This window comes from Amborella trichopoda, chromosome 10 (genome assembly GCF_054954075.1).
Source record: "Amborella trichopoda isolate Santa Cruz 75 chromosome 10, AtrichopodaSantaCruz75HAP2 v2.0, whole genome shotgun sequence".
Lineage (NCBI taxonomy): Eukaryota > Viridiplantae > Streptophyta > Magnoliopsida > Amborellales > Amborellaceae > Amborella > Amborella trichopoda.
Genome location: NC_142345.1, coordinates 18,643,364 through 18,665,387, shown reverse-complemented (window position 1 = coordinate 18,665,387; position 22,024 = coordinate 18,643,364).

Genomic DNA, 22,024 nt, shown 5'->3' with positions numbered 1-22,024 from the left:
AGATGATAAAAGGGGGGCAAAATTTGTTGGGAATGATAAGCATGCGTAACAAGGAAATCCCTGGTCAAAAGGTCCAACTTTTGTGGGTCACAAATTTGGAGCGTCGCCCACAAAAAACTAAAAAAGGTCACAAAATTAAAAAAAATGATTTGGGGCAAAATGGTCTGGGCGACATGGGCCGCGTGTCACCAGGGCGACATTAGGCGTGTCACCTAGTTCAGGCCAGGCAACATGGGCCGGTCGCCCAAACCAAAAAGCTCCAAATTGAGATTTTTATGTTTAAGTGCGTTCCTCAGCCTCTTATGAAGCTACCAGAAAAAATTTGGGTCAAAACAAATTTTTTACTATTTTTAATGATTGATTAGGTAAAACAGGGCCTTTATAGAAATCTGGGTCACGAAAGGGTTTCGGGCAGACTGGTTCCAGGTCACAGGGTAGGCTGTGTGAACTATGGATTTTGGGTTTACTAGGATAATGTGGTACGAAGGGTTCAGAAACCGTAGAATTTGCCAGTTTTAAAATGGGGTGTTTACACTAAGCAGGTGAATAATTGGCCTCACGTAGTAGTAAAACGGGCTCGGTAACTCAAACCGGCTCACAGGATTACTACTAGACGTTAATACGGATACTGACTAGCTAGGCACGATGATTAGTCTGTCGTGGTAATAAAGAGGGCACAGTAATTCTGACACAACAACATTACAGCTAGAGGACATGACTATCATAAGAGGCTAGTCTCGACCCTTCTTAATCAAACGAAAGAATAACAAAAAGAATAAAAATCATAAAGAGAGTAAGAAGTAAGAGAATAAGAAAGAGATGAGAAAGAAAAAGAGGAAGAAAAAGAAAAAGAGGAAGAGAAAGAAAGAAGGAGAAGAGTGTGAGAGAAGAGAGAAGGAAAGAAAACAGATGGTGAAAGACATAGTCAGCGCTAAGCATCGCCTATTAGGATGGAAAGAGAAGACTGAGACAGACACAGTCGATGCTAGGCTTCGTCGCTATGTTTAAGAAGTGAGGAGAGAGAAGACACAGTCGACGTTTGGCATCGCCGAATGAGTTGGAAGGAGAAGAGAAAAAAGAGGCAGTCGGCGCTGATTCGCCGACTGTATTAGACAGAGAAGGAGAGAAGATGCAGTCGATGCTAGGCTTCATCGATTAGATTAGACAGAGAAGAGAGCGAAGATATAGTCTGCGCTAAGCTTCACCGACGGTATTAGACAGAGAAGAGATAAAAGATGTAGTCGGCGCTAGGCTTCGCCGATTGTATGAGATAGAGAAGAGAAAGAACATGCAGTCGGTGCTAAGCTTTACCAACTGTATTGGACGAATAAGAGAGAGAAGATGCAGTCAGCGCTTGGCTTCACCAACTGTATTAGACAAAGAAGAGAGAGAAGATGCAGTCGGCGCTAGACTTCACTGACGGTATTAGACAAGAAGAGAGAGAAGATGTAGTCGGTGCTAGGCTTCATTGACTGTGTTAGATGAAGAAGAGAGAGAAGATGCAGTCAGAGCTAAGCTTCATCGATTGTATTAGATGAAGAAGAGAGAGAAGATGCAGTCGGTGCTAGGCTTCACCGACTGTATTAGATGAAGAAGAGAGAGAAGATGCAGTCGGTGCTAAGCTTCACCTACTGCATTAAACGAAGAAGAGAGAGAAAATACAGTCGATGTTAAGCTTTGTTGACTATATTAAACAAAGAAGAGAAAGAAGATGTCATTGGTGCTAGGCTTTGCCGACTTTATTAGACAAAGAAGAGAGAGAAGATGCAATCAGTGCTAGGCTTTACCAATTGTATTAGACAAAGAAGAGAGAGAAGATGCAGTTGGTGCTAGGCTTCACTAACTGTATTAGACGAAGAAGAGAGAGAATATGTAATCGGCGTTGGCCTTCACCGACTGTATTAGATCAAGAAGAGAGAGAAGATGCAGTCGACGCTAGGCATCATCGACTGTATTAGATGAAGAAGAGAGAAAAGAGAGATAGAGATGAAAAGAAGAGGGAGAGATTAAGATGAGAAGAGAGAGAAAGAGAGATAGAGATGAGAAGAAGAGAGAGATATAAGGGAGGAGAGAGAAAGAGAGGAGGAGAGAGAAAGAGATGAGGAAAGAGAAAGTTACCTTATCAAAGGGTACCATCCCTTTTCTTCCCTCTCCTCTCTCTCTCTTCAAGACGTAACCACGAGCTCAAGAAGAAATTGAAATTTTATTGAATGATCGAAGGTCCTTTACAATTAGGTTTAGCATGCTTATATAAAATTGGGCTAAAAGAAGGGTGTACGCCTAAAAACAACCTAAAATTATAGATAATACAATTTAATTGAATTAAAAGAAATTCTAAAAATGGATGCAAAAGGATTATTTTGCTCTTGCCTAACGATGTGTGGAATTCTAGAACAGTCTTTGCTGCTGCCCGAGAACTTGCGTGATCTTTCATGACTGATTTGGATTTGTTTTGATGCCCGTTTGATCAAAAGATGATTTTTCTCTTGTAGGTCTCTGCATGGCAATCGTTTTGATGCTAAATTCGAGCCAGGAATCATGTTTTTAAGTCATGATCATGAGACTTGAATTTTGGATACATCTTGAAAACTTCGGATCGATAGTGTGCTCGTTCCTTGATTATTATTATTTTTTCTTCGCTGAATCACACTGAGCATGCTGTCACGATCACATTGCAACAAACGTAGCTCAATTTAGTGTTCGAATGAAGATTTTTTCGTCTTGAGTTTTTTGCCAGAATCTTAGAATTCGGCAGTCGGAATTTACAATAGCTTCGATGCCTCCGTGTGTGAAAGCCAACCGTTCATCGTATGTGAGGTTTGGATCAAAGATGGCCACGGACCTTACGCACATAATGCAATTGGTTTCATGTCGATCGAGTGTCTAAGCGTCGTGATTTGGCCACTCGAGTGAGGTGTTCTGCTGCCGAATTTTCTGCAACTTCCTTCACCAATCAACAACTTCTCTTTAGCTTTTCTCCCTACTCGGGCATCGTCACGAGGCGTACCACATGACGCTCGTCTTGATGAGACGAACATGCTCACAAAATTTGAGAGTGATCCGACTTGGAACAAGTGAGATATAGGCCCCAAAAGCACTACTCGTGACTGTAAAAACAATCACCTTTAATGGTGTTTTGGTGTAGGGTCGCCACACGGGAATAGTGTGCAGCCTACCCCTTTTCGATATTTTATCCCTAACTTTGTCTTGGAGTGCCCGATTAAGCCAAAACTTGACCCATAGAGGTTTTCAACAGTGCTAGATCCAATGATAGTGGTCTTACAGCTGTTTGATACACCCAAAGTATAACTCTCGTTATGGGGTCCATTTCAGGATGCTAGAGGCCAATTATTTCGAACTTGTTTCTTTGTGTTCATTGCCTTAAACATCTCTGATCGTGATGAAACTTGGCAGGTGGCCTTTTGAAGTGTTGGTGAAGATTTTGACTAATTTTGGAGCCATTATGAAACTGTCAAAATTTCTACTGTTTTGTAGGCTTTATTAGTCTGCTTGCTCTTTATTCCACATCAGGGACCAAGGTACTGAAAAATGTGTTCAAATAGATTGCCCCGCCGAATGTTGTGCTTCAAGAGAAGTGAGAGGGGCAACATTAAGAAGATTTCCTTCGGCTATATTACTTTTGCTTCCTATCCCGGGACCATGTAAACGCCGAGGAGATTCACGTAATGATGCAACTATGATGCTCAGAAGTAGGGATGCATTGTTCACGGGTCCATCTGTGGAGACTTTAGGGGGAGAAGAGACTTTTTTGAGGGATCTTGTCGAAGTCCTCACCCTCATGTGGACTGTTTGTGATTATGAAGCTGAGGATTTTATACGGAGCACGTCAGTCAGAATCAGGCTCGACTGGCAATTGAGTGCCATGGCGAAGGGTATTGTTCCCATTTGGTATGGGTTTGTGCGTATCCTCTGATGTTGAGCCATGTTTCGAGGATCTTGTGGATGGTGTGCTAAAGGACCTTTGGTCGGTGCTGTTTGCTGCTACACCAGGTTTGCTTTTGACAATCAAAATACCATTGTAGGTCCCATCTGTCGGGTCCAATCAGGGGTAGTTTTGTTAGCCAGTTCCGAAGGCCTGGGCCTATCGGCTAAGCGAGCTGAAGTCTCTGGTAGGTTCTCCCTGGCTTTGTTAGTTTCTTGGCTTCGTAGTGGTCTTTAGCATTTTTAGAGTTTGTCTGCGACCTCATGGGAATAATGCCCTTCCTCATGAAACTTGTCTTGCTTTCTTGGCTAATCTTCTGTCCTTCGAGTCCTTTTGGGCAAATGGACTCAGGCTGTCAGAATCCTTTTCTTGAAGCTTGTATTTTTAGGGTCCTGATATTGTGACACTAGGGATTTTTCTTTTTGAGTGTGGGCTAAAGCGTCCTGTCGAGGCGAGCATTGCATCAACCTGTTTATTGGTCCAAGTGTCCTTTGTGGATTTTCACTTGAACTTGGGAAACGGTGTCGTAGAGATAGTTTTCACAAACTTCTTTTTATTTTGGGTCTCTTTTACCCATGACCTTTTGGCCATGTCCACCCTTTTCATCCATTTTTACTCACGATGCCCTTTTGGGTTTTCACTGTGCCCGGGTTTTTTATTCATGAAACTCGTTTACTCATGGTTTCGTGATCATGCCCATCTGTCATTTTTACTCATGGCATTCCCTTATCAAGGTATACACCATGCCCATTATTTCATCATTTTTTTTGTGAAGGTGTGTTTAAGGTCATGCCCTCAGAACCCATGCGAAGCAGTCTATCGTCATGCAGTCAGGACGTGCACTATGGTTTAAGGTCACACAACTGAACCATAATGGGGATGGAAAGTAGTCTATGAGTGAGTATGATAGTGGTTCCAGCTCACTTTTGGGGAGATGGCACGAGGCTACCTATGAAAGATGGATGATGTATGAAAGGTGGGCGAAAAAATGGTGACCCACTAGCTTACAACCAATATAGGTGGCAGGATGGTTCATCATTTTTGTGAGCGCGGGTGAGACTCACTGAGAAATGGTGGAGGATGGTGAAATGAAGGGGTTCACTGGGGAGGTAGTGAAGGTGATGCACGTGCACGGTTTCTTAAGGAAGACATACATGAAGATGCATGTTAAAGATGTGTGTACTTATGTGTGTACTTAAGGTCATGCCTCCGGGGCCTGTGCAAAATAGTTTAACGTCATGCAGCCTGACATGCACTATGGTTTAACGTCATATAGATGGACCATGGTTATGCAGTTTAAAGTCATATAACTAGGACCGTGCAGTTTAAGGTCGTGCAACTTGACCTCTGCTACAGTTTAAAGGTCATATAGTTTGGACCATGGTGCTGAGCCTTTAATGTCATGCGGCTAGGACGTGTACTATAGTTTTAAAGTCATATAGCTTGGACCGTGCAGTTTAGGGTCGTTCATCTAGACCATACAGTTTAAGGTCATGCAACTAGACCTCCGCTATAGTTTAAAGGTCATATAGTTTGGACCTTGCTTATACAATTTTAGAGTCATGCAACTAGGACCGTGTAGTTTAGGGTCATGCAACTAGACCTCTGCTACAGTTTAAGGTCATATAATTTGGACCATGCAGTTTAGGATCGTGCATCTAGACCATTGTGTGGGTCGCCATGTAGGTGGAGCTCCATGGGGAATAAGTATGTGGATGGCTATTCGACTTCCTAGGGATAAAATGGTTAAGGTCATACACAAGCAAAGGGCTTAGATGGAGATGGTGGCCCAACTATGGATGGCAAACGGAAGCTGCCTTCACTTGGGATTGGAGGGGGCAAGCATGACTCCCTGGGGTGAAAGATAAGACTCTATGGAGAATTGGCTTACGACAGGTAAGACGACTCCCAAGGGATAAGATAATTTGGTTTGAAACAGATCCACTAGGGATTGGAGAGGTAAGAATGACCCTAACTCCAATGGGGATAATGGGCTGCAGTATGGGTGTGACTCCTACTAAGGATGAGGGACAGTGGCCTGCTCCTAAGTCCATTGGGGATGATAGGTCACAGCTTGGATGCAACTCCACTGGGGATGGCAGAACACATAAGGCTTCATCCTGGAGTAGGCGACAATAGGCAGCTTGAAATACAGCTGGCGCTAGGTGTAACAACCATTATTTATTGAGCAATCAGCCGATGCTAAGTCTTAAAAAATGCAACTGGTACTGAAGGCAGCCAGCACTGCTCCTTAACCAGTCAACTGACACTGAATTGTTAAAAGCACAACCGGCACTGAGGACGACCCGTGCTATTGCTTGAACATAGCCAGCGCTGAGTTGCCGAGCGCACGATAGGCTCCAAGGTTGTTGAAACTCTGTCGGCGCTGGGTTGTTGAAACTCAGCTGACATTGGGTATGGATTGATACTTGAGCCATGACCCAAGCCTGACTCGGTCCAACCCATTTGTTGGGATTTTATAGGCAGCGATGAGAGTTGCCTCGGGCCTCAGGTCGAAGCCCGACCCGACCCATCATCGTTTGGCTTTCCTTGGATGCGACTGGGATTCCCAATATTGTGAGGGGCATTCGAAGGTAATGTTGGCTATAAATGGGTAAAACCCCATTTTCTTCACTTTTCACCGAAGGTAAAAAAAACAAAATTTTAGTGGTGAGCAGAGGGTGCTCGGTAGAAGCTGTCATGACCCGCCCCCTGTCCCCTGCCAGCAGGTGACAGAGCTTCGAATCACAACCGGATGTTGCGAACGTCACTCAGGTGGGAGTGGCTCAACGCATGAAAATGTAGAATCAAGAGCAAACCATGAAAGAAGCTCCAAAAAGCAGCTAAGGATTTCGACAACAGTTTTACAGAAAAGGTTTTAACAAACAGTGGGATTTTAGCAAGGGTCTTGCAGGGAAGGTTTTGACAAACAGTGGGATTCCAGAAAGGGTCTTGTAGGGAAGGTTTTGGCAAGCAAGAACAATGTCAGGGATTTTGTGAAGTTTGCAAGAAATGGGAGCAAGAAAAGAGTGAGTGTTCCGGCAAGCCTCTCAAAGAAGACTTCGGCAAGATTGTCAAGGGTTTGCCGGAAAAGGACGAGTTGCAAGAGTTTGCAGAGGTTTCACATGGAAACAGGGGAGGTTCTGGCTATAGTTTTGAGGGTAGAAGAGAAAGGAAGTGAAGCAGTGGACATTTCTATGAGTCTTGGGAGTTTACCTGTGTTTTTAAAGGGCCGACATCGTTAGTGATTTTTGCAGAGGTTTTCCAAGAATGACAGAGGAGTTTTGACTGAAGACGAATAGTCACAGAAGGTGGATTGTCGTGAATGGTTGACCGTTACAGGAGGTGGACGGTTGTCCTTGCAGATCGTGCAACCATTAAGGAGGTGTAGAGACTTAAGCCATGAAAATGAGGAGTCTCGGGAAGCGAATAGTCGCGACAAAGCCGGTGCTAACAGAAGCACAGCCAATGCTAAGACAACCGACGCTGATGGTTAGAAGTATAACCGGCGCTGACACAGCCGACATTGATCTTTGAGAAAGGCAACTGACACTAAGAGTTACAAGCACGACCAGTGCTGGCCTTTGGAGGACACAGCCGGTGCTGGCTTCAGACGACACTCATCAGCGTGTGTGGCCTGCCATGACGCCAAAAGTGCATTTTAGCAGGTTCATTTTTAGTTGATGAAGGCACAAGCTCTTGAATTCCTTTTCAAGGTCTCTCATGTAAGCATCCTTCTCTTCATATTTTACCACCAAGTCATCTACATAACACTCCACCTCTTTGTGAATCATGTCTTTGAATATGGTCGTCATTGCTCTATGGTATGTGGCACCAGCATTCTTTAATCCAAAAGGCATCATCATGTAACAGAAGACCCCTTCTGAAGTTAAGAACACAATGGCTTCTTCATCTTCTGGCTCCATCCATATCTGGTTATACCTGGAGTATCCATCCATGAAGGAAAATATTTATAAGTGAGCTGTAGAATCAATGAGCATCTCGGTGATTGGCAATGGGAAGTCATCCTTCGGACATGCGGCATTCAAATCATGAAAGTCAATGCACACCCTAATTTGGCCATTCTTCTTCTTGGTTAGAACGACATGTTCTAGTCATTTCGGGTAATTGACTTCATGAATAAAGCCTGCTTGTCTATGTTTAGTTACTTCGGCATCTATCTTCATTTCAAGGTCAGGCCTAAACCTTCTTGATTTCTGCTTGACCGGTTTGATAGTCAGGTCAATGCCAAGACAGTGAACAACGACTTGTGGGGCTAAACTAGGCATCTCATTGTAATGTCAAGCAAAGAGGTCTCGGTTTGTTCGTAAGAAGGTAGTGAATTCTTCTTTCTCTTCTAGAGACATATTCTCTGAAATGAAAGTGGGTCTTGGGTCCGCTTCGTCTCCAAGATTTATCTCTTCGAGTTCGTCAGCTGTGGCATGACCACCTTCTTCCCATTCTTCTGAGGCTTCTTGCAACTCTTCCTCATTGTGCTCAGAGGCCTTTTCATAAACTTCATGTGCAGAGACCCATGACCCTGACATCTCTACCTCCAATAGGCCACTAGGGTACGTCACGCTTTCTGCGTCTTTCTCGAACAGAGTGAAGGAAAGGTCAACCTCAAACATGGAAAACACATAAGTTCAGAGAAGCTTGTCTTGAAAGTTAGAGGGAATTTGAGGTTCAGTGTTGGTCAGATAGGAAGCGTCTTCGTATGAATCACACGGTATTTGTACGGGAGCCTACAATGTTTTCCCCATGCTAACTGGTGCTTCATAGACTTGTACCATGTGGCAAGCTTCATGAGAATAAAAGTTTTGCCCTCTTGATTCTTTCAGCCTCAGCTCAAAGTCGGGCTCAGGGGGCCATTGGGGTTTCTTTGACTTCGACTTTTTGTGCTTCTTTGAAGATGGTGGTTGTGCTTTGGCTCAAGCTGCCAAGGCATCAGCAACTTTCAAGAATCTTTCTTTCTGGCCTAGTGTCTTTTTCAACCGCTTCTGTTGCATCCTTCTTATGTTGGAACCTTCAAGTTCCCTGTCGAGAGCCTCGAAATCCGGACATATCACGATTGTACCTGCAGGAGACAAAGAAGAAGAAAGATGAGAAGCAGAAGAAGAAGAAGAAGAAGAAGGGTCAAAAAGTGGAAGACTTTTAAGGTCGTTCCCCTCATCAGACCGCTCTGTGCATCTTTTTTCGTCTTTGCTAGGGTTGGACGAGTGCAGGGGGTCTTTTTGGTCTTTCCCATGCTTAGACCATTGGGGAATGCTTTTAACATTGTTACCCTCATTGGACGTACTCTGAGTGGAAGATGGTATGGGAACATCTTCTTGACAGGATGAAGAAGGAAGAAGGATCATGTCAGGGATAAAGTCCAGTAAAGTTGGCAGTGGGGGAAGGGATCTGAGAAATTCCTGCTCAATCGGAGGTTGAACCATCTTGTTTCTTCGACGAGCAGCCCTTAGTGCCCGTATCCTTCCGATTTCATGACGTGGTGGTTGATTCGTCTCGCTAGGCTTGTGAACAACCCTAGCTAGGCGAAACCACTGCTCGTCTTAAGGACTTGAGTTTGCTTTGCCCGTGGTGGACTATCCATGGCTGGGAGGTCAAGGTTTTGCAGAGTCTGAGTCATTGATAGGAAGGTCCTGCTTTGGGAGATCCTCTTGCACCGATGGAGGAGTGACTTGGGGATCACTTACTGGGACGTTGTAAAATTCTTGACATTCCCACATTTTCTTTGCTAATATATCATGGAAACTAGTGCATTCCCACAGATAGTGACCCCTTATCTGGTGATACGGGTACCAACAGTCTTCAGTCCCCTTAGCAAGGCGATGGGGTTGCCTTGCCTGCTTCAGTGTGATTATGCCTTTCTGAAGCATTACAATGAAGAAGGCGTAAAGGATACTGATTTTGTCTTCCTCTTGGATGGTTACTGCATGGGAGGCCTCAACTGCCCCGAAGGCCTTCTTTATGTCTTCAAGCTTAATATGACCCTTCTGAATCAGGTCCTCGATAATATTCTTCAGTGTGTAGTAGTCATCTGTGGGATGATTGATCCTCCGATGGTAGGCACAATAATTCGCCTGAGTGTCGAGGCCAGCTTGCTCGGGGAACTTGGCTTCTAGAAGCTGAATCATATTTTGTTCCAATAGTAACAGGAACAACGTAGGGACCCATTCCTTCTCAAAGGGGTAGACCTTGTTCCTATGCTTGCTAAAATAATCACCTTGATCAAGGTTGCCTAGTGGGGGTACTTGGTTGTACGACTATTGTTGCTTGCCCGTCTGGGGCGTTATCTTTGTCGTTCTCACCCCTTTAGAGAGGCCTAAATTTTGGGAGGGAGCCTTCTTTGGATCAGTGACCGTGATGGTTGCACTAATTGCTCCTTTCTGTTGGTTGCCCCGTATGTTGTTCCGAGAGCTACCATTGCCCTTATTGACGGTTATCATGACCCATCGTGGTGGCGTCATAAACTTTCTATGCGGACTGATTTAGAGATTAGCTCTGACATGGAAGTCGGATTAGAAGCCTCGACATGTAGAGCAATTTTGGGTCGCATGTTCCACACGCAAGTTTGGACTGCTTCCTTCTTGAGCACAAGATTAGGATGGCAAGAAGCCAAATTTATCCATCTTAATATGAACTGGTCCACGGGCTCATCGAGATCTTTAGTCAAGGTGAGAAGTTCGATGGTTTAAACCTCTCTTTCGACATCATAGAAATGCTGATAGAAAAGTTTCTCCATTTCCTCTCATGTATGCACTGAGTTTGGAGGAAGTCGAGCATACCATTGAAATGTTGAGCCATCGAGGATCTCAATGAACTAACAGAGAAGAAGTCTCCCCTCAGCAGCTGTTTCTCTACATGCTTCCTGGAAGTGGGCAGTATGTTGTTTCAGGGACGTGGTTCCGTTGAATAAAGGAAACTTCCCTTTCTTATAATCTGAGGGAAACGGGTCCTGGTCAATATATGAAGGGTACAGCCTTGAATAAGGCGTTGCACCCTGTATCGTCGAGATTTGTCTATTCTTTAGGCTATAAGTCACCATAGCATCAATGTCTGCCTGAGAGAAGGGGTGAGGGACAAAATTGTCCTATGAGGCAGAAGGAGGGGGCTGCCTTGGAGGCACACCATCAGAGTGATGGGAATTGACCTCATGGTTAGCTGACTGGCGTGCCGCATCTATACGATCAATCTTTTCCATCATCGCGCGCACCATATCCTCAAACTTGTTCATGCGCTCTTCCTGCGCGTCACCGGGCTCACTTATGACCATCACACTGACTGTTTCTCTAAGGAGAACAACGTTAGTTGCAGTTGAGAGCATGTGAACTTGACGAGTAGTGCACAGTAGATCAGTTATCAGGGGGTCAGCATGCCCTGACTGGACCTAACTTTTGTATGCCAATCACATGAGGACTGGTTCTTGATGGTCTTGGGACCGTGGCTGACAAGTGGCTGGGTAAGTTTCTACAACATTAACCATAGTGCAAGGCTCATGGAGCTTTTCTTCAGACCCTGTCATTTGGAGAGGGTAGAAAGGGTTCAAGCGAAGAGGGTCGTCAGAGCTGGTTGCCCCGACCGCCTTAGTCACATCCTTGGTCAGAATTTGCAAACCTCTATTACATTAAGCTTTGAGGCTTTGATGGACCTTGCCCTAAAACTACGATCTAGGTTGCAGCTAGTTAACTCTTCTTCCATAAGAGAGAGTTATCTTCATCAGGTACGGCAAAGGATGAGGGCCAGGGATTGGGGTTATCTTTGGCCGAGGAGAATGAAGGACTTGATTTTCCATCAAGTCATTGCCCCGAGCTCTGTTGTGGGCTCCAGAGACACGACCAAAGTGATGGGGCTGGTTCAGGATGGCATTCTTGGGGAAAACCTTCAAGTACCAAGGTTGAAGGTGCTTGCTCGAAGAAGGAGGAGCAGGCAAGAGTAGAATTGACTCATGAGGACGCTTGAGTCAAGGGCGAGGGGATTTCTATGATGGCGACGCGTGTGTGCCCCTTGAAGAAGGATCACGGGGGACCTGGGGGTCAGCCCGAGCTCGTGCAAGTGGTCTGGCCTTAGAAGGCCGGGAACTACTAGCAAGTGTCTGTGAGAGAACAGGTGGAGGCCTGCCCCTACAGGGTGTGCTTGTGTGTGCAGAGTAGGAGAACAAGGAGGTCATCTCCTATGTACTCAGGTTGACACAATGATGGCGTTGCCCCGAGCAGTGAGATGCATGTGAGCAGCATGCGTAGGACCTGGCCTTAGAAGGTGTTATCCTGGATCTTGACTCAAGGTAGCACAAGGGTTGCCCAGAGGTGTGGCTTGAGTGGGTGACCCATGAGCCTTGTAGTGTGTGTGAGGGGTGGAGACTGTAGGGCTTCTGCCTCGATGTGTTGAACCTTTAGGGATAGAGACTGGTGGTGTAGGAATGTGGGGGGTAGCCTTGTAGCGACCCACATAAGCAATGGCAACTTGCTTGCCTTTTGCAGAAAGGGACTGGGCAGCCTTCCTACGTACCTCAAGAATATGACTGACAAGTGACTTGCCGGTCGCTGGGTGCATGCTGTGTGTGGTCGCTGGGTGTATGCTGTGTGTGGCAACAGAAGTGTTGCCGATGCAGGGTGCCTTAGTGGAGTTTCTACCAGAGCGAGGAGATGGGGAGTGAGGGACCTTAAAGTCCCACCCCACACCGGTCCAGGTTAAGATCAGGGAGCTAGACAAGGGGTCTTTCCTCAAAAGGATGATTGGGAACGAAGTTGAAGGAACTTATTCCCTAGGGACATTCGCGAATGTAGGGATAAGAAAATCCCCAATCAATATAAATGGGTTACAGAAACTGTAAGCCATAAAGTGTGAAAAGATAAAAGTAGATAATAAGAGAAGAAACCAGCCAAACAAGAACGATCTGACTAAGGGGTAGTAAGTCCCCAGTGGAGTCGTCAAGCTAGTTAGGTGCATCGATCTTTCCCTCTGGATCTGGATGATTGGGTGACACGCATCTCGGATTTCACGGAAGACCCGGGACATTTTGAGATCACTCTCTCGGGAACCTCGTTCGAGAACAAGGGAAGGTATCACAAATCGATGAGAGAGAAATTTAAGGTGGGTTCGGGACTTACTCAGGCTGGCTCACGTGGGTGCCCTCTTAGATCACAAAGAAAGCCCCCCAGTAATAAAACTGGTTCGGAATCGCCTCCCTTGGCTTGTATTCTCCTGTTTTCTACAATCACACATATATGGTAAAGGTTGTAAGACAGGTGACCCAACAGACCTCACTTGGCCTTCTCGATGAATGCATGCAGGCATACGCATTCAAAGAAGAAAAGAATACTAAAAGAAGAGAGATGGAGGAGAGAAGAATTTGACTAGGTGAGGAGATCAGCACGGTGACTAAGCTGATGAATAATTGGCCTCACGTGGTAGTAAAACGGGATCAGTAACTCATACCAGCTCACAGGATTACTACTAGACGTCAATACCGATACTGACTATCTAGGCACGATGAGTAGTCTATCGTGGCAATAAAGCGGGCACAGTAATTTTGACACAACAACATTACGACTAGATGACAAGACTATCATAAGAGGCTAATCTCAACCCTTCTTAATCAAACGAAAGAATAAAAATCATAACGAGAGAGTAGGAAGCAAGAGAATAAGAAAGAGAGGAGAAAGAAAGAGAGGAAGAGAAAGAAAGAAGGAGAAGAGTGTGAGAGAAGAGAGATGGAAAGAGAAAAGAGGTTGAAATACATAGTCGGTGCTAGGCATCGCCGGTTGGGTTGGAAAGAGAAGAGAGGCGAACACAGTCGACGCTAAGCTTCGTCAGTTGTGTTCAAGAAGTGAGGAGAGAGAAGACATAATTGACGCTGAGCATAAACGGCTGGGTTGGAAGAAGAAGAGAGAAGAAACAGTCAACGCTGGGCTTCGTCGATTGTATTAAACAGAGAAGGGAGAGAAGATGCAGTCAGCGCTAGGCTTCACCGACTGTATGAGACAGAGAAGGGACAGAAGATGCAGTCAACGCTAGGCTTCCCGACTGTATTAGATAGAGAAGAGTGAGAAGATGCAGTCGGTGCTAAGCTTCGCCGACTAAATTAGACAGACAAGAGAGAGAAGATGTAGTTGGTGTTAATATTTATCGACTATATTAGACGAAGAAGAGAGAGAAGATACAGTCGGTGCTAGGCTATGCCGACTATATTAGACGAAAAAGAGAGAAGATGTAGTCAGTGTTAGGCTTCATTGACTCTGTTAGATGAAGAAGAGAGAGAAGATGCAGTCGACACTAAGCTTAACCGACTATATTAGATGAAGAACAGAGAGAAGATGCAGTTGACGCTAGGCTTCACCGACTGTATTAGACAAAAAGAAAGAGAAGATGCAGTTGGCATTAGACTTTGTCGACTCTATTAGATGAAGAAGAGAGAGAAAATGCAATCGATGCTAAGCTTCACCAACTGTATTAGACGAAGAAGAGAGAGAAGATGCAGTCGGTGCTAGGCTTCACCTACTGTATTAGATGAAGAAGAGAGAGAAGTAAGATAGAGACGAGAAGAAGAGGCAGAGATTGAGATGAGAAGAAGAGAGAGAAAGAGAGATAGAGATGAGAAGAAGAGAGAGATAGGGGAGGAGAGAGAAAGAGGAAAGGAGAGAAAGAGGGAGGAGAGAGAAAGTTACCTTATCGAAGGGTACCGACCCTTTTCTTCCCTCTCCTCTCTCTCTCTCCAAGACATACTCATGAGCTCAAGAAGAAATTGAAATTTTATTGAATGATCGAAGGTCCTTTACAATTAAGTTTAACATGCTTATATAGAATTTGGCTAAAACATGGGTATATACAAAAAAAGTACCTAAAATTGAAGATAAATACAATTTAATTAAATTAAACGAAATTCTCAAAATGGCCTCAAAACGACTGTTTTCCCTTGTATAACAATATATGGAATTTTAGAACAGTCCCTACTGCTGCCCGAGAACTTGTGTAATCTTCCATAATTGATCTGGGTTTGTTCTGATGCTTGTTTGATCGAAAGATGCTTATTTTCTTGTAGGGATCGACATGACGATTGTTTTGATACCAACTTCGAGTCATGAATCATGTTTTTAAGTCATGATCCTGAGATTTGGATTTTGGATAAATCTTGAAAATCGATAGTGCGCTCATTCCTGATGTTTTTTTTTTAGTTTCTTCACTGAATCACACTGAGCATGCCGTGTTGTATGGTGATTTTGCCGCTAAAGTGAGCATGGTGATTTTGCCGCTAAAGTGATGCGTGTTGCTGCTGAATTTTCTGCAACTTCCTTCACAGATCAGAAACTTCTCTCCAGTTTTTCTTCCTGGTCGGGCATCGTCTCGGGGCGTATCACATGTCGAAATGCTCGTTGTGATGAGACGAACATGCTCACAAAATTTGAGAGCGATCTGACTTCGAATGAGTGAAATATAGGTGCCAAAATCACCTCACATGACTATAAATATAGCCACCTTTAATGGTGTTTTGGTGCAGGGTGGTCACACGAGAATAGTGTGCGGCCTACTCCTTTTCGATATTTTACTCATAGTTTTCTCCTGGAGTGCCCGATTAAGCCGAAACTTGACCCTTAAAGGTTTTCAACTGTGTCGGATCCAATTGTGGTGGTCCTACATCTGTTTGACGCACCAAAAGTATATATCTGGTTATGAGGTTCATTTCAGAATGCTAGAGGCCAATTTTTCCAAAATTGTTTCTTTTGTTTCACTGCCTTAAACATGTTTGATCTTGATGAAACTTGGATGGTAGCCTTTTGAAGTGTTGGTGAAGATCTTGACCAATTTTTGAGCCATTTCGAGACTGTCAAAGTTTCCACTGTTTCGTAAGCTGTGTTGATCTGCTTCCTCTTTATTTCGCATCAGGGACCAAGGTGCTGAAAAATGTATTCAAACAAGCTTGACTGGAAAGACCATGACATATGAATGCAAGCATAAACATGCCTAAGCACTATCAATGCATATCAAGCAACCATAAACAGAAGGCAACAAAAAGAGGTTTTGACCAAGAAAAGATTCATGCCTGTTGGGCACAACAGACAACAAGAATGGCTCCAAAAGAAGCAGTGCCATGGTCGACGAAATATCCAAGACTCAGTAGAGGAAAACGCACAACAAGAAAAGAAAAATAAAAGAAAAGGGACCAAATCAAAGAGAAAGAGGGACCCTACCTTGAGGAGGGGCCGAACTAAAGCCAACGATTGCTATTAATAAACACTCGAAGATGAGAGCATCTATTTGAGAATGGTGGTGAAATAAGGTGTGGGTAGATTTTTTTTTTACTTCGGATAAAATATCAGGTAAAACAAAGAAAACTTCTCTTGCGTGGCTTTTTTATAACTGAAGAAGGATAACGTATTGCGCAAGCCAATGAAGTGACATGTGGCCTAGTCACGTGGAAGTGCAAACAGAACGCGAGCAAAACATCGCGTGACTCAGGTGTACGGAAGCACACACAACATGCGAAGCAAAGCATCACACGAGTGAAAGGTTGTATGTTTCCATCCCACGGAAGCAAAAGAGGCATACAAAAAGAAACGTTGCACGTTTCTGTCACATAGAAGCACAAGCGACATGCAAGAGAAATGTTGCATGGTCCCAACGCAGTTGAACACAAACGCTGCACGAACTCGTCACTCAACTCAAGAAGACCGCGTGGTTATGTCATTGTGTGTGCACGTCTATGTTGGCTTAAATGGTGCGTGCACTTTCAGCAAAACACAACTGATCTCAGGTACTAGTACTCCCTCTCCACTCACACAAACTTCGGGCATACCTCAAGGGTTCCGCACTCACTTGTGCATCACTACACTAGATAGGTAGGCGAGCTATCTTTGTTGTGCTATCTGCACACATAGGACCCTCAACGGTAAAGTGCCAAAAAGAAAAAAAAAAGGGTTCTTGCAAAAACCAAAAATGGCGCACACGTTAAGGGCTCGAATGAAAACTCAAGTCTTCTAGTCCATTTCTTAGCCCCGTCATCAAAGAGGGATAAGAATTGAGCACGGAAGGAAAGAAAGGCGAAGCAAACCACGAGAGGAGAAGAAACACAAGCCACAGAGAAGGAGGATTCAAATTAAAAAGGAAGATTTATTTCATGAATAAAAAGGATTATAAAACTATGGTTACAATAATTTGTAGTTGTTTGAACTTATTTTTCAGCACCTTGGTCCTGGTAGGAACAGGTTGATAAATCCCAGAAAACAGTGGAAATTACCAACAATCTCAGAATGGCCCCAGAATTAGTTAAGATATTCATCAGCACTTCAAAGGATCACTTGTCGAGTTTCATCGTAATCATACATGTCTAAAGAAGTGAACACAAAGAAACAATTTCAGCAAAATCGGTCTCAGTAATTGTTTGTTACAAAGAGAAAAACTAAATGAAAGTCGCTGATTCATGAAGGGAGTTGCAGAAAATTCAACAGTAGCACGCCTCATTCGAGCAGCAAGATCACAATGCTCGCATACCCGATTGGCACGAAACCAATTGCATTATGTGTGTGAGGTCCGAGGCTATCCTTGGTCCGAACCTCGGGTACGATGACCGGTTGTATTTCACACATGAAGGCATCAAAGATGCTGTAAATTTCAATGGTCGGACTTCAAGATTCTGACGACCCTCTTAGCTTGAATCCCTTCTACCCCCTTCAGACGATGAAGCCTGAAGAAGAGATCCATGAGCCCTGTGTTGTGGCTACTGTTGTAGAAAAAGACCCAGCCGCTCAGTAGCCACTGTCCCAAGACCATCGAGAATCAACATACAAGAGTCGAGTTCAATCAGTGCATGCTGAACCTCTGCTAATTGACCTACCATGTACAACCCATCAGGTTTGCAAGCCCTCTATTGCCACTAACGTTGATCTCCTTTGTGAAATGGTCAGCGTAATGGTCATACGCGAGCCCGACGATACACAGGAAGAGCGCATGAACAAGTTCAAGGACATGGTATGTGCGATATCCTCGAAGGGAGTTGCAGAAAAGTCAGTAGTAGCACGCCTCGTTCAAGCAGCCAGATCATGATGCTCGCATACCTGATTGACACTAAACCAATTGCATTATGTCCGTGATGTCCGAGGCTATTAGTCTGAACCTCGGGTACGAGGAATGGTTGGATTTCACACATGAAGGTATCAAAGATGCTGTAAATTCTGCCAATCGGACTTCAAGATTTCGGCCAAAAATGCAAGACGACAAAATCTTCATCCGGACACGAAATCAAGCTACGTCCATTGCAACATGATCATGGCAGCATGCTTTATGTGATTCAATGAAGAAATCACGAAGAAACATCAAGGAATGAGCACACAATTGATCCAAAGTTTTCAAGATTCATCCAAGATTCAAGTCTCATGATCATGCCTCAAAACATGATTCATGGCTCGAAGTTGGTATCAAAATGATCGTCATGCCGAGCCCTACAAGAAAGCAATAATATTTCGATCTCTTTCTCTCTCCTTTTCTCTTTCTCTCCTCTCTTTCTCTCTCCTTCCTCTGTCTCTCTCCTCTCTTCTCATCTCTATCTCTTTCTCTCTCTTTCTCTCTCCTTCTCTCTTTCCCTCCTCCCCTCTTTCTCTCTCTTATTTCTCTCTCCTCTCTTCTCATCTCTATCTCCATCTGTCCTCTTTTAATGCAAATAGTGAAGCTCAGCACTAGTTGGGTTTGTCCTTTTGTCAGAACTAACGAGGCTTAACGTTAGTTAGTTTCCTCCTGTCACAACTGACAAGGCTTAGCGTCGGTTGGTTTTTTGCTTCTTTTGTCAGTCGACAAAACTTAGCGGCAATTGGTTTTCTTCCTCCTCTTCTATCAGACGACGAAGCTTAATGTCGACTATTTTTCTCTCTCATTCTGTCTGTCAGTTGGCGAGACCTAACGCTGACTGGTTTTCTCTCTCTTCCTCTATCTGACGATGAGACCTAGTGCCGACTGGTTTTTTCTCTCTTCTGTCAGTTGACAAAATCTAGAGTCCATTGGTCTTCTCTCACCGCTCTTATCAGTTGGTGAGACCTAGCGCTGACTGGTTTTCTCTTTCTTCCTCTATCAGTCAGTGAGACCTAGCGCCGATTGGTTTTCTTTCTCTTCTTCTGTTAGTCAGTGAAACCTAGCACCGACTGATCTTCTCTCACCTCTCTTATTAGTTAATGAGACCTAGTGTCGACTGGTTTCTCTCTCTTTCTTTATCAGTCGGTGAGACTTAGCGCCTACTGGTTTTCTCTCTTTTCTTCTGTCGGTCGGCAAGACTTAGCACCGACTAGTTTTCTCTCTCTTTTTCTTGCAATCGGTGAAGGCTAGCACTGTCTGGTTTTCTCTCTCTTTCTTCTAAACATAGTTGGCAATGCTTAATCCCAACTACGCCTTCCTTATCTCTCTCTCCTTTATTCTTTCATCTTTCATTCTCTTCCCTTCCTTCTCCCTCCTTTCTTTCCCTTCTTCTCTTCTTATTCTCTCCTCATAACCTTAATTCTTCTACCCTTTCGTTCGACTAAGAGGGATTGAGATTAGCCTCTCATGATAGTCCTGTAGTCTAGACGTAATGTTGTTGTGCTAGGGTTACTTAGCCCGCCTTATTGCCATGACAGACTGACCATCATACCTAGTTAGTCGGTATTGATAACGACATCTAGTAGTAATCCTGTGAGCCGGTCATAGTTATCGAGCCCACTTTACTATGATGTCAGACCAATTATCCATCAACCTAGTCACCACGCTGATCCTCTCGCTTAGTTGAATTCTTCTCTCCCCCATATTTCTTCTCTTCTTCTTCTTTAATACGCATTCTTGTGTGATGGCAGAAAAGCAGAAAACAAGAAGAATATAAACCATGGGAGGCGATTCTGAACCAGTTTTATTATTGGGGGGTCTTTCTCGTGATCTAAGAGGGCACCCACGCAGGTCAACCCGATTAAGTTTCGAACCCATCTTTAAATTCCTCTCTCACCGGCTGGTAACGCCTGCCCTTGTCTTCGAACGGGGTTCCCATAAAAGCGATCTCAAAAACGTCTCGGATCTTCCCTTGAAACCCGAGACGCATGCCGCCGATCCCAAATGGATCAAGAGGGCGAGATCAAGGCACCTAAGAATCTTGGGGACTCCACTAGGGACTTACTACCCCTTAGTCGAATTGTTCTTGTTTGGCTAGTTTCTTCTCTTATTATCTGCTTTCATTATCTTTGTACACTTTATTATGGCTTGCGGGTTCTATAACCCTTTTATCTAGAACTGGGATTTTCTTATCCCCGTATTCGAGAGTGTCTTTAGGGAACAAGTTCCTTCAACTTTGTTCCCAACCATCCTCTTGAACAAAGACCGCTTGTCTAGCTCCCAGGTCATAACCTGAACCGGCGTGAGGTGGGACCTATAAATCCCTCACTCCCCTTCTCCTCGCTATAGCGGAAACTCCATCAAGGTGCCCTACATTCGCAGCACTTTTGTTGCCTCACATAGCATGCACCCAGCAGCTGGTAAGTCACTTGCCGATCATGTTTTCGAGGTACATCGGACGGCTGCCCAGTTCCTTTCTGCAAAAGGAAAAAAAGCTGTCATTGCTTCTGTGGATCGCCATGGGGCTACCCCCCACATTTCTCCACCATTTTTCCCTATCCCTAGAGGCTCATCACATCGAGGTGGAAACCCCATGGTCTCCACCCCTCACACACACCACAAGGCTCGTGGGTTACCCACTCGAGCCACACCTTAGGGCAACCCTCCTGTTACCTCAAGACCATGTCCAAGATCGAACCTTTTAAGGCCAGATCCTACGCATGCTACTCATATGCATCACATTGCTTGGGCAATGCCATTGCCATGCCATCCCGAGTACACAGGAGACGACCTACTCATCCTCCTACTCTGCACACACAAGCGCACCCAGTAAGGGGCAGACATCTACCTATTCCCTTGTAGACACTTGCTCGACCCCTAGGTCTCCCGTAACCCTTCTTCAAGAGGCGCACATGCGTCGCCATCACAGACGTCCTCTCACCCTCGACTCAGGTCTCCTCATGAGTCAACCTTGCTCTTGCTCGCTCCTTCTTCATCGACAAGCCCCTTCACCCTTAGTACTCGAAGGTTTTCCCTAAGAGTACCATCCTGAACCAACCCCGTCACTTTGGTTGTGTCTCTCTAGCCAACAAGAGACCTCAGGGCATCGACCTGATGGAAGATCGAGTCCTTCATCCTCCTCGGCCTAAGATGATTCTAGCTCCTGACCCTCATCTATTGCTGCACCTAATGAACACAACTCTCTCCTATGAAAGAAGAGCTGACCAGCCGCGACCTAGATCGCAGTCTTAGCACGAGGTCCATCAGAACCTCATGACTAAATGTGATACAGGTTTGAAAATTTTAACCCAAGGCAGTCAAAACAAACAATTCTGACGACCCTCTTCGCTTGAATCGCTTCTACCCCCTTCAGACGATAAAACCTGAAGAAGAGATCCATGAGCCTGGTGCTATGGTTACTGTTGTAGAAAAAGACCCAGCCGCTCAACAGCCACGGTCCCAAGACCGTCGAGAACGATCCAAACACGATCAGCAAACAAGAGTCAAGTTCAGTCAGTGCATGCTGGACCTCTGCTGACTGACCTACCATGTACAACCCGTCAGGTTCGCAAGCCCTTTGTTGCCACTAACGTTGACCTCCATAGTGAAACGGTCAGCGTAATGTTCGTACGCGAACCCGACGATACACAGGAAGAGCACATGAACAAGTTCGAGGATATGGTGCGTGCGATGATGGAAAAGATCGATCGTATTGACGCCGCATGCCATACGGTTAACCATGAGGTCAATTTCCATCACTCTGATGGTGCACCTCCAAGGCAGCCCCCTCCTTCTACCTCACAGGACAGTTCTATCCCCCATCCAGTCTCTCAGATAGATATTGAGGCTGTGGTCACTCATAGCCTAAAGAACGGACAAATCTTGGGGATACATAGCGCAACGCCTTATCAAAGGCCATACCCCTCGTATATTGATCAGATCATGTTTCCCTCAGATTATAAGATAGGGAAGTTTCCTTTATTCAACGGAACCATGTACACGATCTAGCATATTGCCCAC